Here is a 13,455-nt window from a genome sequence, read left to right on the forward strand (position 1 = left end):
GCCGAGCTCCCAAAGATAGATTAAACTGTGTCTGGCTACTTCATCAACTTCGATAACTTTTCTTCAGATCCAAGTGAACCTGAGCAACTGCCACACATCTCTAAAAAAGAAAAACTTCGACAACTTTATCTCTGGCTGAAAAAGACTTACTTTGTGTCTCCTTGGCTGCATCTTTGGCTTGCCTGGAGATCCTGTTCCTGTTAATTTGGAATGGTATAGTAATTGTCTTTTTCCTACTACTGAATAGACATTACCTCCCACACCGCTCTGCAGTGCAACCTGTGAACTTGGTCTTGAAACTACATCACATCATCACACAGTGAACAAAGAGAGTTGTCCCTGGCCTGGAAGTTTGGGCGGGGCTGTTCCCATTGGGCACAGGGTCAAGACTGATTTGCATATGACTGGGTACAAACTGGAATGGCATGGTGAGCAAAAAAGCTATGGATTTAGGCCCAGATCTCTGTACTGCGGTTAATGTTTGACATTGTTTTGCATTCTGTTCATCAATTGTGCTTTTAGCATGTTTCCAGTCCAGGGAGGATCTGGCCTGGCAATTCGGACTGGACTGTTCCCACTGTTCAAACTGGAATGGCATGGTGAGCAAAACAATTCTGGATTTAGGACCAGATCTCTGTACTGGGGTGAATGTATGACATTGTTCTGCATTCTGTCCATCAACTGTTGTTTTTGCATTTGTCACCCCGAGTAGGACGGGTATGCCCAGACGTGGGTCCCGTGCTCTCCATGCCACTGGAGTCAAGCTATCCTGACTGATGAGGGGTGAAATCCCAAAATCAGTCCTAGGATGCGTGGTTCCACTCCAGGGAGGACCTGGCCAGGCCGTTTGGGCTTGACTGTTCCCATTGGGCACAGGGTCAAGACTGATTTGCATATAGCTGGGTTCAAACTGGAATGGCATGGTGGTCAAAAATACTATGGATTTAGGCCCAGATCTCTGTACTGGGGTGAATGTATGACATTGTTCTGCATTCTAACCCTCAATTGTTCTTTTTGCATTTGTCACCCAGTGGGACAGTATGCCCAGACGTGGGTCCCGTGCGCTCCATGCCACTGGAGTCAAGCTATCCTGGCTGATGAGGGGTGAAACCCCAAAACCGGTCCTAGGATGCTTGGTTCCAGTCTAGGGAGGACCTGGCTGGACGTTTGGGCTGGACTGTTCCCATTGGGCACAGGGTCAAGACTGATTTGCATATGGCTGGGTTCAAACTGGAATGGCATGGTGAGATAAAAAAATGGATGTAGGCCCAGATCTCTGTACTGGGGTTGATGTATGACATAGTTCTACATTCTATCCATCAATTGTCCTTTAGTAAACATTTTGGCAATTCCAGTACCAGATGGTATAGTTTGGGATAGGGTTTCATATGATGTATTTGGTCCCACCTAGCATTTAAAAATTCCACACATGTTCAAAATTTCAATGAATGGCTTCATTACCCCGCGTACACTCCCTGATGATTGGGACATTGAGACTGTGAATACTATGCTTTCAGACTTAGAACAATCTGCTTAATTTCCTTACAGGGAATTGTATGAAGATACACCTGACTGCGATAGTATGTTTTGTTTCCAGCATTATGGTCATCACTTTTTGCACAGAGCTAGTGTTCCACGCACTGTAAATAATTACCATCAATGGGAACACTGCCCGACACCACCAAAAGGTAGTTCTGTCACATTTGCACAGATATATGCATACTTTTCATGGGTCACTACATCAGACCCAATGTTATACTATTATAAGTTAGTACAGATGAATGAAACTGTGAAGAAAATGATGCTGACAAATACCAAGCTCCTATATTCAGCACCTTTCATCTCTCAACTATCTATACAAGGTTTCGACTATAGGAGGGACATGATAGACACAAATTCCATCTGGGGTACGAAAGAATGGCAGGTCAGGGAACAGAGGCCTTATTTAGAGCTTGCCTCATACCTTTACAGATAATATTCCTGAAGAGAACAGTGCAACAAACTACCTGGTACGGGTTTGCAAAAATTAAAGACATAAAAACACCACGCATCCCCTCGTCTATACCTCTTGCAGGTATATCGAATGACACACTGATTAGTGAGATAGGTACAATGATACGGGTTGATGCATACAATTCTTCAGCTCCTAATTGGAAGGGATGGTTGGTTTGACCTATTGTCACAAATATGCATCATGCGCAATTCAAAGATAACACCAGAGGGTTTAATATCCATAGGCCTGACCCACGCTATGTACATACAGACGATCCAGGGGTGGTGACTTCTTATGGTGTTTGGAAGTTGTACCTACAATGACTAAAAATCTCAACACTACAACAGGTGAAACAGCACTTATCCCTTCTAGCTGACAACATGGATCGCACGGATTTCTTGTTAGGTTCCAAGAAACCGCGTAAGAAACGCTTCTTTTATGCCATCTACAATGAACTATGGAAAGTCTCCCAAAAGGATGCTGTTGAGAGATGACATGAAATTGATAGGATTAACCTGAAAAAGACCCTGGCTGTGGTAGACAATGGTATGACCACACTTTCTTCATGTATTTATTCAATGGGAAACATTGTGTCCTCAGCAATGGACATAATGGAACAAGATTTGTCTATTCTACAACATGGGCAATCTCAATTGCGCTCCATTATGCTTTTGAGCTGGATGCTGCAATCACTGTGTTCAGGCCACGTGCCATGGAAATACATTAACAGCACAAGTTTGTTCTCGGTTTACAATCTGACGACAGACAGTTGACTATGGTACGCAGAGATGCAAAGTACACCATGCTGCTCATTCAGAAATTAGAGAAGTTACCTTTCACTGTAGCAGAGTCACCATCTACAGAATGATTAATTCATGGCTATATCACACTGCCAATCACAACATTTCAGTTCCAATTCTGCCTTAGATACATCCAAGCAGGCAGGTATGAAGAGTAGGGTGAAGGGTACAGACAGGAAACATGGGAGTTACCGTATAGATATGGGTGCAGGAATAAGGGTGCTGAAGTTTTCTTAAGTGGTAAAAACTGTGGAAAGGCTTTAAGTGGGTCTTTAGTGTGCAAAGAAGTATCGCTTCATGGAATGTGTAATGTGTCAAAAGTGAACTTATCTTGGTACTTGAAAGGCTCCCCATCTGCCGTGATTCATTCGGTTTCTTAATTGCTTTCGAATGGAAGTTATTAAGTGCTGAATGATCAAGGCTGTTGTGGAATGGCGCCAGGCATCACATATCTAGTCAGTGGTAAACTTCAAGGTTGTTTGCTGTAAGCAAGTATTGTTTACCCCGGCTCCCACAGTTAGGGAGGCACCACTGAGGCCTCCATTGAATGTTTCCAGTATAAAGTTTGATTCGCTGAGCAGACTGAAAGCCATGTTGCTTCAACAAAATGTGGCCTTAACTTCAGACTGAGAGACTTTTGTTCTCCAGGTTGCAAGGTCTTCAGTAGAGATACACATACTGGTCTGTACGAAGTTCCATCCATTTTAAATGGTTCATCGTATCTTCAACATGTCTAATACGAGTGAGATTGTACACTTATTTAAGCGACTTGGATCAGGTGTCTTAACCACTTTTCAGACCATCTTCGGAGTAATTCCAGCCTTTATACACTCTGTACTTGGAAGCGTTTTTGGAGGGCTTCCTTTGGTCCTGCTTTTGGTAGCGGAATCCTGATTTTAATACTCTTACTTCGCAATGGACGTCGCAATCACACACGAAATGAATAGAACACTGCTGGAACAACGTTGTCTTGAGCGCATGGTGTTCTACCTGACTACGCCTCAGCTTCGAGAGCTGAGTGAACCTTGGTTCCTGTCTTTTAGACCGGTTTGGCTAGACTGTGTCCTGCCTGTGTTTTGTTGCTTCTTTTGCGTATTCTGCTGCGTGTTGTGGACCTTTGACACTTCCATCGGTTGCGCCGCTGGACATAGAAGTGTTACTATCGCCTTTGCAGGCCCCCACGTGCAGTTGTCCCCAGCATATTCCCATGTTGATGATGGCATTTCTAGAGCCTCCAAGGGATGCCTCCGCTCCTATTGGAAGGGATATAGACTCTGTTTCAGAGCTCAGGCATCAGTATCAGGCACGTAGGCATCTAATTCTTCCCCAGCGGCTGCAGTGGGAACCAGAGATGAACATCTTTGCTCACTCTACATGATACTGGAAGTTCTTGAGGGGCTGCCATCTGCGGATACGATGTTCAGCGATGTTGAGTCTTCAGTGTAGGATTCTTAAAACAATCTGGCCTCTCCTGTGCGTTGAACTGTTTGGCAACTTTTTAAACATTTACTAAAATTGTAGGTCAAAACTGACTTTGTTTTATTTCTCTTCTCAGCTCTAACTGAGCTTCATGGCTTTCAAGGTGCAAGGTGCAATAATCTCAATATATACAAGTTTAGAGGACCTTATGAATGCTTTTTAGGGAAAAATTACTTTTCTATTATGGACATTTTTTCAGGCTTTTAACGTGCTTTTTGGTATGTTTTATTATAAAAGATTTTATGGCTTTTTTTAGCGTTGGCATTATCATTACCTAGCTGACCTTGCTGATCTTTTGAAGAGGAGTGGGTGTCATGTCCTTTAGGATAACCCTGTCATGTATACCCCATTTTACATACATTATCCCATCCACACTACTATAACGATTCTAAATAGGTGACCATTTACCTAATAGCTTGCTCCTGTCTCTTCGACACCAGGCTCTTAGTTTTCTATCTGAATCCCTCTATCTGACGTACATAAACACGTCCCTGGAACGGCACATTTATTCTGTATAAGGGTCACCATTTTTTCATTCTTGGCCAACAGCCAGCTGGGCATGATCACACGTGTTTAGAAAAGCATCGGTGATTGTTTTTAAAACATTTATGTTTGTTTTCAAAACATCCATGGTTGTTTTAAAAACATATTGGTTCTAGAAAAAACCAAAAACCCTGGAGTGACCACTTTAGTATAAAAGACCCTCACTCCCCCCTACAAATTAGAAGAGAATTCCTTCCAAGCTGAGACTGGGGTCCTACATGCTGAATCTCGGACAAGCAGTGGTCTGACATCCCTTGCGGGTTTTCATCCTCAACGCAGAGCCGGGGTCCTCCATTCCCAACCATCAGATGAGGGGGTTGGTTCTTCCCCGGGGTTTTCTTGGCTACAGATACACATAGCTATACGCATATACACCTACACATCCAGGTTAGGCTAGGTAAATTTAGGCAAATTACTTAGGGCGCGCATTTTAAGAATATGCAAGATCTACTGTTTTTATCTGAACTGTTTCTGTTCATCTTATTAGCACGATGGTAGAAACGTATCTACTATTTACAATATTGGCACTAGCACTCTCTTTTGTATGCTTCTGTCTCCTGATTGTCACAGCACATATGTTTTACACAAGGTTGTCGCTGGACCAATGAATAATTATTGAAATGTCATAATTGCCATCCTGTGTATTTTCTGAGAGAAAGCAAGCACAAGTGTCTGCGAGAAACGTACTGTACTGTTTTCCACGATCCCTGAGGAATCAGGGTTGTCAGGTTCAGTGGTTGCCAGAGACTTCCTACACCACTGTAGAATACAGGGGGGTGGTAGTGGCACTGTAGAGCTAGCTGGTCAAAGGCCGAACATATCCTGTGGGGGTGTCCAGAAGCAGTTAGGACACCAAGCCCTCAGTTTAGGTTATCCAAAACGCGCAGGTTCTGGTGGACTCCTAGGAACTACACACAATACAATAGTCTATGGAGGGGAGTTAGGTTGGCAGGCCTGATGTTTGCAGGGTTAATGCTTTTTATCTGTACTTTATCATGTATGAATATTTTGATTTTTTTATTGATTTTCATTGGTTTTTAATATGTACATAATGAGACTGTTATTTGAGGGCTTATCTGTAATTTATGACGAATGTTTTTAAAGCTATAATGTACTGTTGTGTTTTATCTTGTGCTTTTATGATCTTTTTCTAAAGATCGAATAAAGATTGTTAACTGAACTGATACTATTGTGACAAAAACACATCCAACAATTAAATTTAGTATATAACTAATTAATAGTGCATGAATACGCCAAATGCATCAGAACGCTATCTTTGCATGAGTGAAACAAATGTGAAACAATGTCCACTTTTTCATCAAGAAATTTGCGCATGTGTTGCCATATTTGCAAAGACTGTCATTGAAAACTTGCATAATGCCCACAAATATACTGTAGTATTCACGTCTATGAAAATGCTCTAAGAATTGTTTTTAGATTTGAAAAAGAGGTCTCACTTATTTGTTGCCGTCTAGACCGACCTTTTTACTAAAATATGATACCATTGTGCAAAATATGGTGTTGTAAAAATATATGTTTTTTAATTTAGGTCTAAGTATTGCAGCCCAGATTTGTGGATTTAACATATATGCTCTTTGAGCATTTTCCTGGAGCCTTCCACCAAACACTGAGTTTGAGAATTCATGTTCATTCTGGATTCCCAGATCCCGTATCCCAAGACCAACAATCTATTTTGTGCAACCTTGGTAAAGACTTCGGGCCCGATTCAACAAAGGTAAACTTGCACTTTTGTGTAAGTTTACTACTTTTCGATATTCACAAAGGTAAACTTAGATCAAAAATCTTACTTTACTACTTTTTGGTATTCACAAAGGTGAACTTAAACCAAAAGTCTTACTTTACTACTTTTCGGTATTCACAAAGGTAAGTTACAACTAGTAAAGTTAGACTTTTGGTCTAACTTTACCTTTGCGAATATCCCGAAAAGTAGTAAACTTACAAAAAAGTGTAAGTTTACCTTTGTGAATCGGGCTCTTCATATTTTGTGTATTTGTCAAAAGCTTTGGATGGGATTTCAACATTTCACAAAAATAAAATTGCGCTATGACTCCTTGTTGAATTTGGTTAAGGTTCATTGAGTCGTTTGTGCATTCTTGAGAGTTTACAAATTGTAAAGGGGTGGACACGGTGCACCGAACCTTCTCTACAACATTTGCTGTAACTAAGCTATTCACTAAATATGAAAAATATATAACAAAAAAGTAAAACATTTTAATATTCTAAAAAATTGCATGCTTATTGGTTAAACGAGCCAAAGGTCTGGGCTACTGAATCACTATGAAATCTCAATTTCGAGATCGTAAAAATCATGACAACATTTGTCTTTGGTGAAAAGAGGTGACACACATGGGACATAAAAATAAGAGACTGCGGTAGGAACTCATAAATGTAAAAGAGTGAACTGCTCGAAACTTTCTCTATGGTGTCAAATCACATTTCCGACCCTCCCACTTCCGATCTGCTTAAAATCTGCATTTTACCTAAATCATTTCCAAAACATTTATAAGTGTATATTCAGTTTGTAAATGCGTGTGTCAGATTTTATTCGGAGAATATGAAAAAATATGACTGCATGACTTGCTTTGGCCCAGAACTAGTGGCGCTTCATTCTCCAGTCAATTATGCTTTTTCTGCCTATAAAGCAAATACTGCAGACTCTTTATTTGTTTTATTATGTGGTCATTTCATGCAAAATTTACATTTCACTTTTTTTGCCAGACATTTCAGATCGTATTACTTCTATTCATAAAACGCAATACGAGAGAATATTAGGGCCATTATATTGTGAAGCAATGGGAAAAGACCGAAAAATGTTTACTTTGCTGAAATATCATTTTACGCCAACTCGCACATGTGCATATTGGGTTGCAGAATACCTGTAAGATTAAAGAGCGCCTGCTCCTAGCGGTGCTCAGGAGCAATCATGGGCACGTGTTTATTACAGAACCACAGACAGAAATCCTCCGTTTTAAAAGCATTTCGGCGCACATGTCGCTAAGAGCACTTTGGAAAGCTCCTGCGCCATTTTTTCAGTACACATAGGAAACAAGCATTTGCAATGCAATAGGTCTCGCATTTGCGAGAGTTAGAGCTATTGGCATTGTAAATGGTAATGTCTTTTACCTCTGTGTTTTATTTGGAGTGTTGTGGATGTAAGTGGCATGGAGTGGAATTATGTACGTTGCATTTTAATAGTTAGTTGTGGGATTGTGTGGCGTGGTATAGCGTGGTGTGTAGTGTATTTGTGTAGTCAAATTATGTGGCATGGTAAACAGGGGTGAGAGCTGCAGAAAATAGATAGAAAGGACGATAGAGAGGGGTAGGTAGTTTGTGCACGGAGTGGTAAATGAACTCCAGCAAGAGTGTGAGAGAAAGAAATGACAGCAGGCCACAGAGGTATAAATGGGGAGTGTTTGTGTAAGCAGAATACACCCGAAGAGGCAGAAGACACCCGAAGAAGAGGAGGGGAGCGTTGGTTTGAGGGACAGAAACATTTGAAAAGGCACAGGAAAGATATTGTGCTCAAAGACCTGAAGTGAACCATATGAGAGAGGCGGGAAGTGTGCGTGAGAGAGCACACTTCCCGCGAGAGATAGGGGTGAGAGATGGTACAAGAGAGAGAGGGGGAGAGAGAGAGAGAGATATGATATGAGAGGGAGAGACAGAGAGAAAAAGAGACAGAGATGAGTGGAAGGGGCCCCTGGGGAGGGGGAGGCGAGAGGTTGACTACTGCACAGCACGAGGAGGTATCGGAAGATGGCATGAATGAGCACGTATTATAGAGAGGAGATAGGGAGCATGAGGGAGGGATGAAAGGGGGCAGTGGAATTGCAAAATGATGGGGGTAGTGGGAGTGTGAGGGAGAGATGGGTTGCATTGGAATTGTTTGTTGTGGAATTGTGTGATGAGGAGCTGTCTAGTGGAAATATGTGGCATGGTGTGCTATAGAATTATGTTGATAGTAATCAAATTGTATTGAGTATAATGGAATTTTGTAGTGCAGTGGTGCTGAGGTGGTGCTGCACTGGTGGTGAGTGTTACTGAGGTGGTGGTGCTCTTGTGCGGATGTGGTGCTGAGTGATGCTGAGGTGGTGCTGTGCTCAGTTGGTGCTGAGGTGGTGCTGCACTAATTCTGAAGAGGTGCTGCAGTGATGCAGAGATGCCTCTGAGGTGGTGCTGCGATGATGCTGAGGTGGTGCTATGCTGATGCTGTGGTGGGGCTGCGTTGGTGCTGCAATGGTGGTACACTGATGGAGATGTGGTGCTGAGATTAGGCTGTGTTGGTGTTGGGTGATGCTGAGGAGATGCTGTGGTGGTGCGCTTATGTCAAGATGTTGCTCAGGTGGTACTGTGCTGTGCTGGTGCTGAATACTGGTGAGGTGATGCTGAGAGTTGCTGAGGGGGTGCAGAGTGATGCTGAGATGGTGCTGCCCTGGTGCTGATTGATGTTTTGGTGCGCTCTTAATTATGCGCAGCAAACCTTAGGTTGTATTTAGAGGAGCCGAAGGCTCACAAAGAATGAAAGTTCGGAAACAAAAGTTCAGAGAGACCGATAGGGTCCAGTCTCAGTACCTGCTTTGCAGAACTGCTGCTGCTGAGCACCGTTAGGACATGGCCCACTTAAAGCCCTGGCCTGAGGGTCGCAAAACATTTCCCCATAGTCACAACTTCCATGTGGATTAACCCATCACCAAGATATTCACACCTGATAACTCAGAGGGCGTTGAGGACAGTGGGCATCACTGTCCCACTAATTAAAGAGTGAGGAGCAGTAACGGGAACTGTTTAATAATAGTTTCTAACAGTTGTAACATATTACTAGCTTACAAAATATCCAAAATAGCGAACTTATGCACTGTGATTCAGGCATAAATAACATTGTTAGGCAGTTACGTGAGGCAATGCAGTTTTTCTTTTCTCGTTTGCTCTGTGTTGTCGGAGCACAGTTTGACTCTCCCTGGGACAGCCATCATTACCAATTTATGCATCAGATATATAAAATGAAAAATAAACCTCACGCTCATGTCACTGTCAGGCTCAAGGAAAAGGTTACTCTGGGAATTTCCCACAATGTAAACATGAAAGTGAGGACTGTCCCAGCACGACACTTGCACGTGGCACCGTAGAAGCCCCCAAAAATACAAGTGATGGAATGCACACCTTACGTTTTTCTAAATTAGCAATTTTCAAGAATGCTCATAGGTAAGAGTTTTTGTGTGCTGGCCGGTTTTGAGCTCTGCCCCAAATGCACATGAGTGAATCCCAAAACTGTCTGGTGCGCATTGGGGAACCAGTGAATGAGCTGCACCACCATGTGAGCAAAAGTTTGAAAAATCAATCCACATTAAACCATTTATTATCCAAGTAATCCAGCTTAAGCCATATTTGATGTATTTCTTAAGTCCAGTATACACACGGAGACAGCAAAACTTTCAAACTTAAATGCTCAAGCAATGCCCATCCAGGCATTATACATCAGCACATTAGAATTCACGTCGCACCCACCATCTAGCTATTAATACAATGCATTTTGGGCTAATAGTCCTTTGTCAGGGGTAGCTGTGGTATAGGAAAAAAGTTCACCAGCAGTCATGCATAATCTCACAAGACACTATTTTAACTAAACCATTGACGTCCAGTGTATAAAATAAATACACAAACACCAACATGCCACTAATACTTACACCTCAAAAACTTGTGCATTTACCAAAGAATTTCAAGTGATGTTTTAAACCTAAACTGCATTAAAAAAATCTGTGCTGAAATATACATACTTTAACCCCATGTGAACAATAAACCTCCATTCTGAACCCAACATAAGGATGAAGTGATTTAAAGAAACATAGACCAAATATAAACTAAAAAAAGGAAAAAATTAAAATAAATAAACTTACACTGCTCCCAAACTTATACATCTTTCACCGCCAAAATCGGGAGCATAGCTAAGCATTTTCAATCACAATGAAGCCAACACCATTGTGCTCCAGACCCACTTGTCGTTCATAAACCCATTCCGACTGTGAAAGCTAATCCTGAATAAACATAAAAGAAATATGTGAGCAACCACCGCACAACCTACCATGCTCACATGTAACTACTTGAAATCATAAAACACGTCGATGCCTATCTCATATCATAATTAATTTAGACAACGTCTGTAAAACAATGTTAAACAATAAAACACCATAAATATTCCTGTAATATGAAATAATAATAAGTAATGCACAGAAAAACAATTCTCACCGAATATGTTCACATTGAAATGTCAACCTAAATAAAGCAAAAATTAATGCTCTGTAGAAAAATATTCAAAATTTGATGTGAAGGCCGCTTCCGCTGCTGAACTTAATGAGGCTCGATGTTGCCAATTCTCTCCAGGATGGCATTTTTCGTTATTCATTTAGGAACACGTCCCAAAACTGCAGCACAGGACCTGAGCAGAGGAATTCTGACTCTCAGTTTGTGACAATGAAACGCTTTTTAGGTCTTGCGCCTAGCGTTGCACGTTGCACTGCGCAGCAGTGCTCGCGCAGCGCAAGGAATTTAGTAGGTGAAAAACGGGTTTTCAGCACTGACCTAGGAAACGCACACGCTCGTGCGTGTGCTTTTCATTTTGTGCTACTCCATTGACCTTAGCGTGCGTCTTATAATAAAAGACTGCATGCTATTGGCCTCAGGCGGGCGCATTGCTCCTCCCACGGCCTATTGGTGTCTATTACGCACACCAAGCGCGTAATAAACACCAATAGGCCGTGGGAGGAGCAATTATCGTCCCCAGCTACGGGCGTGTTAATAGAAATCACATGCTTTGCTGTGGCGCGCGTGCGCTCACCACTTGTTGCTTTGGTGAATGCTGCACGGCGGTGCACAGTTTCGGAGCAGAGAGTCCACCTTTCAGAATCTTGGACATTTTACAGATTCCTTTGCCACAATCTAGGATCAGTTTCTCGCCTAAAGTGATTATGGTCTCGAAGAAGCGGAGGCCACGCACTGGCCAGGCAGGGTCTGTGTGCCTGCGAGAGAGAGGCGCGAATGGTGGCTCGTCACGCAGCAGGCAGGCAGGCAGGCAGCCTCCCTGCCGCTCTATTTTTACCCTGGCAGAGGCGTCCAATGGGCAGGCCGGGGGCGCCGGGCTCCCGCCAATCTGCAGGCCCGTGCAGCACCACGGCAACGGCGGCATGTGGAGGCCACAGCATACCTGACCTTGAAGTGCTGCCAGCAGGGCTCAGAAGTGCAAGATGAGACCCGTGCACAGCTGCACCTTTCCGAGGAGCCACTTCTCGGTAGAAAGAGATATTTTAGAGTAAGTACCTGGCAACATCATCTGGAAATTTAAAGCTCGGATATTTGATTCCAAGACACCCGAGCCGGTTCCTTATCACTGATGGATGAAAGGTGTGAGAAAAAATAGCGGCCGGCCTATCAGATCGTAAAGTTGGCTGTGGGCGAGTATGTGAAGCCAGTGCATCGTCACCACGAGATTGCATTGTTGATACTTTTAATGCTATCTGGCAGCTACCTCGCACCCGGGGCTGCCCCCTAGATACTAAAAGATGGTATCTGTGGGGCAGGATCGGGGTTCACGTGGAGCTCGCCACGCCACGTTCATTGCCCGCACAAGTTGCTCGCCAAACCTAGTTCTAATCATGCAGTACTGTGTGGGATTACTAAATTATTGCACGAGCATTACGGCTGTGTATGTCATCACCGCTGCTGCCCGTCCTATACACTGAAGAGAAACCAATGAGGCGGCAGCGGGTACTGGTGTCCGAATAATCCCCCAGGAGTGATAGCATGATGCCAGGACATGGGTAAATAAAGCCTGGGGAGCAGCGAGGCAGGGTCACAAATCCAGACACAACAGCGCAAACGACAGCATGAAGTGCTCACCAACGAGTAAACACCGGTTTGTAGAATGCCTCTTTAAGAAGCCTTCAACGGAGCGAACAGCTAAGTACATGTTTTTTCCCTGCAATCTAGGAAATCATGGCCTAGTCTTGGAATGCCAGAACATTCTAAAAAAAAAAAAAGAAATGTCATCCTGCAACTTCTGCTGTCAACTCCTTGCATTTCTACACAAAGCCTCGGTTATTGCAACCCAATCATTGATGACTCTACATCCAACATAAAAGTAAATCACATAGTTTTTGGTTGAGCGAAAGCGTCGCACAGTTATTAAACTTACTGGCACCTCAGGTAGGATTCGTTAACCCGCCTTCTAAGTATTCAGCGCTGTGTGAAAAACTAATCGCTGACTCTGCATCGAATACCACGTCAGAGCAGCCGGGAATGAAACACTTTCCGTAGGACACCGACATCCGGTGCAAGTTGTTCTCACGAGAGGCTGCACCCCCTTGTAAATCTTCTTTTGTTGCGGCCATGAGATAAGGAGATTAAAAGCCGACCCCCATTTGTCAGGGTACCAACTGTCCTTAAATGGATAAATGGGTTGCCTAACTTCCCTCTCAGGGTCCCCTATGGCCTGAGGCCATCAAGTTTGTGGCCCTCTACTCCATTTTTTGGAGCATATTGTGCTTACGTTAGGATCGCCCTGCAACTCTGCTTGGGACACTGAAAAACTGAATTATTAAGTAATAATTTCCTGCTCTCAAAGTTGGG

The sequence above is a fragment of the Triturus cristatus genome, chromosome 5_2 (genome assembly GCF_964204655.1).
Source record: "Triturus cristatus chromosome 5_2, aTriCri1.1, whole genome shotgun sequence".
In the NCBI taxonomy this organism is placed as follows: domain Eukaryota; kingdom Metazoa; phylum Chordata; class Amphibia; order Caudata; family Salamandridae; genus Triturus; species Triturus cristatus.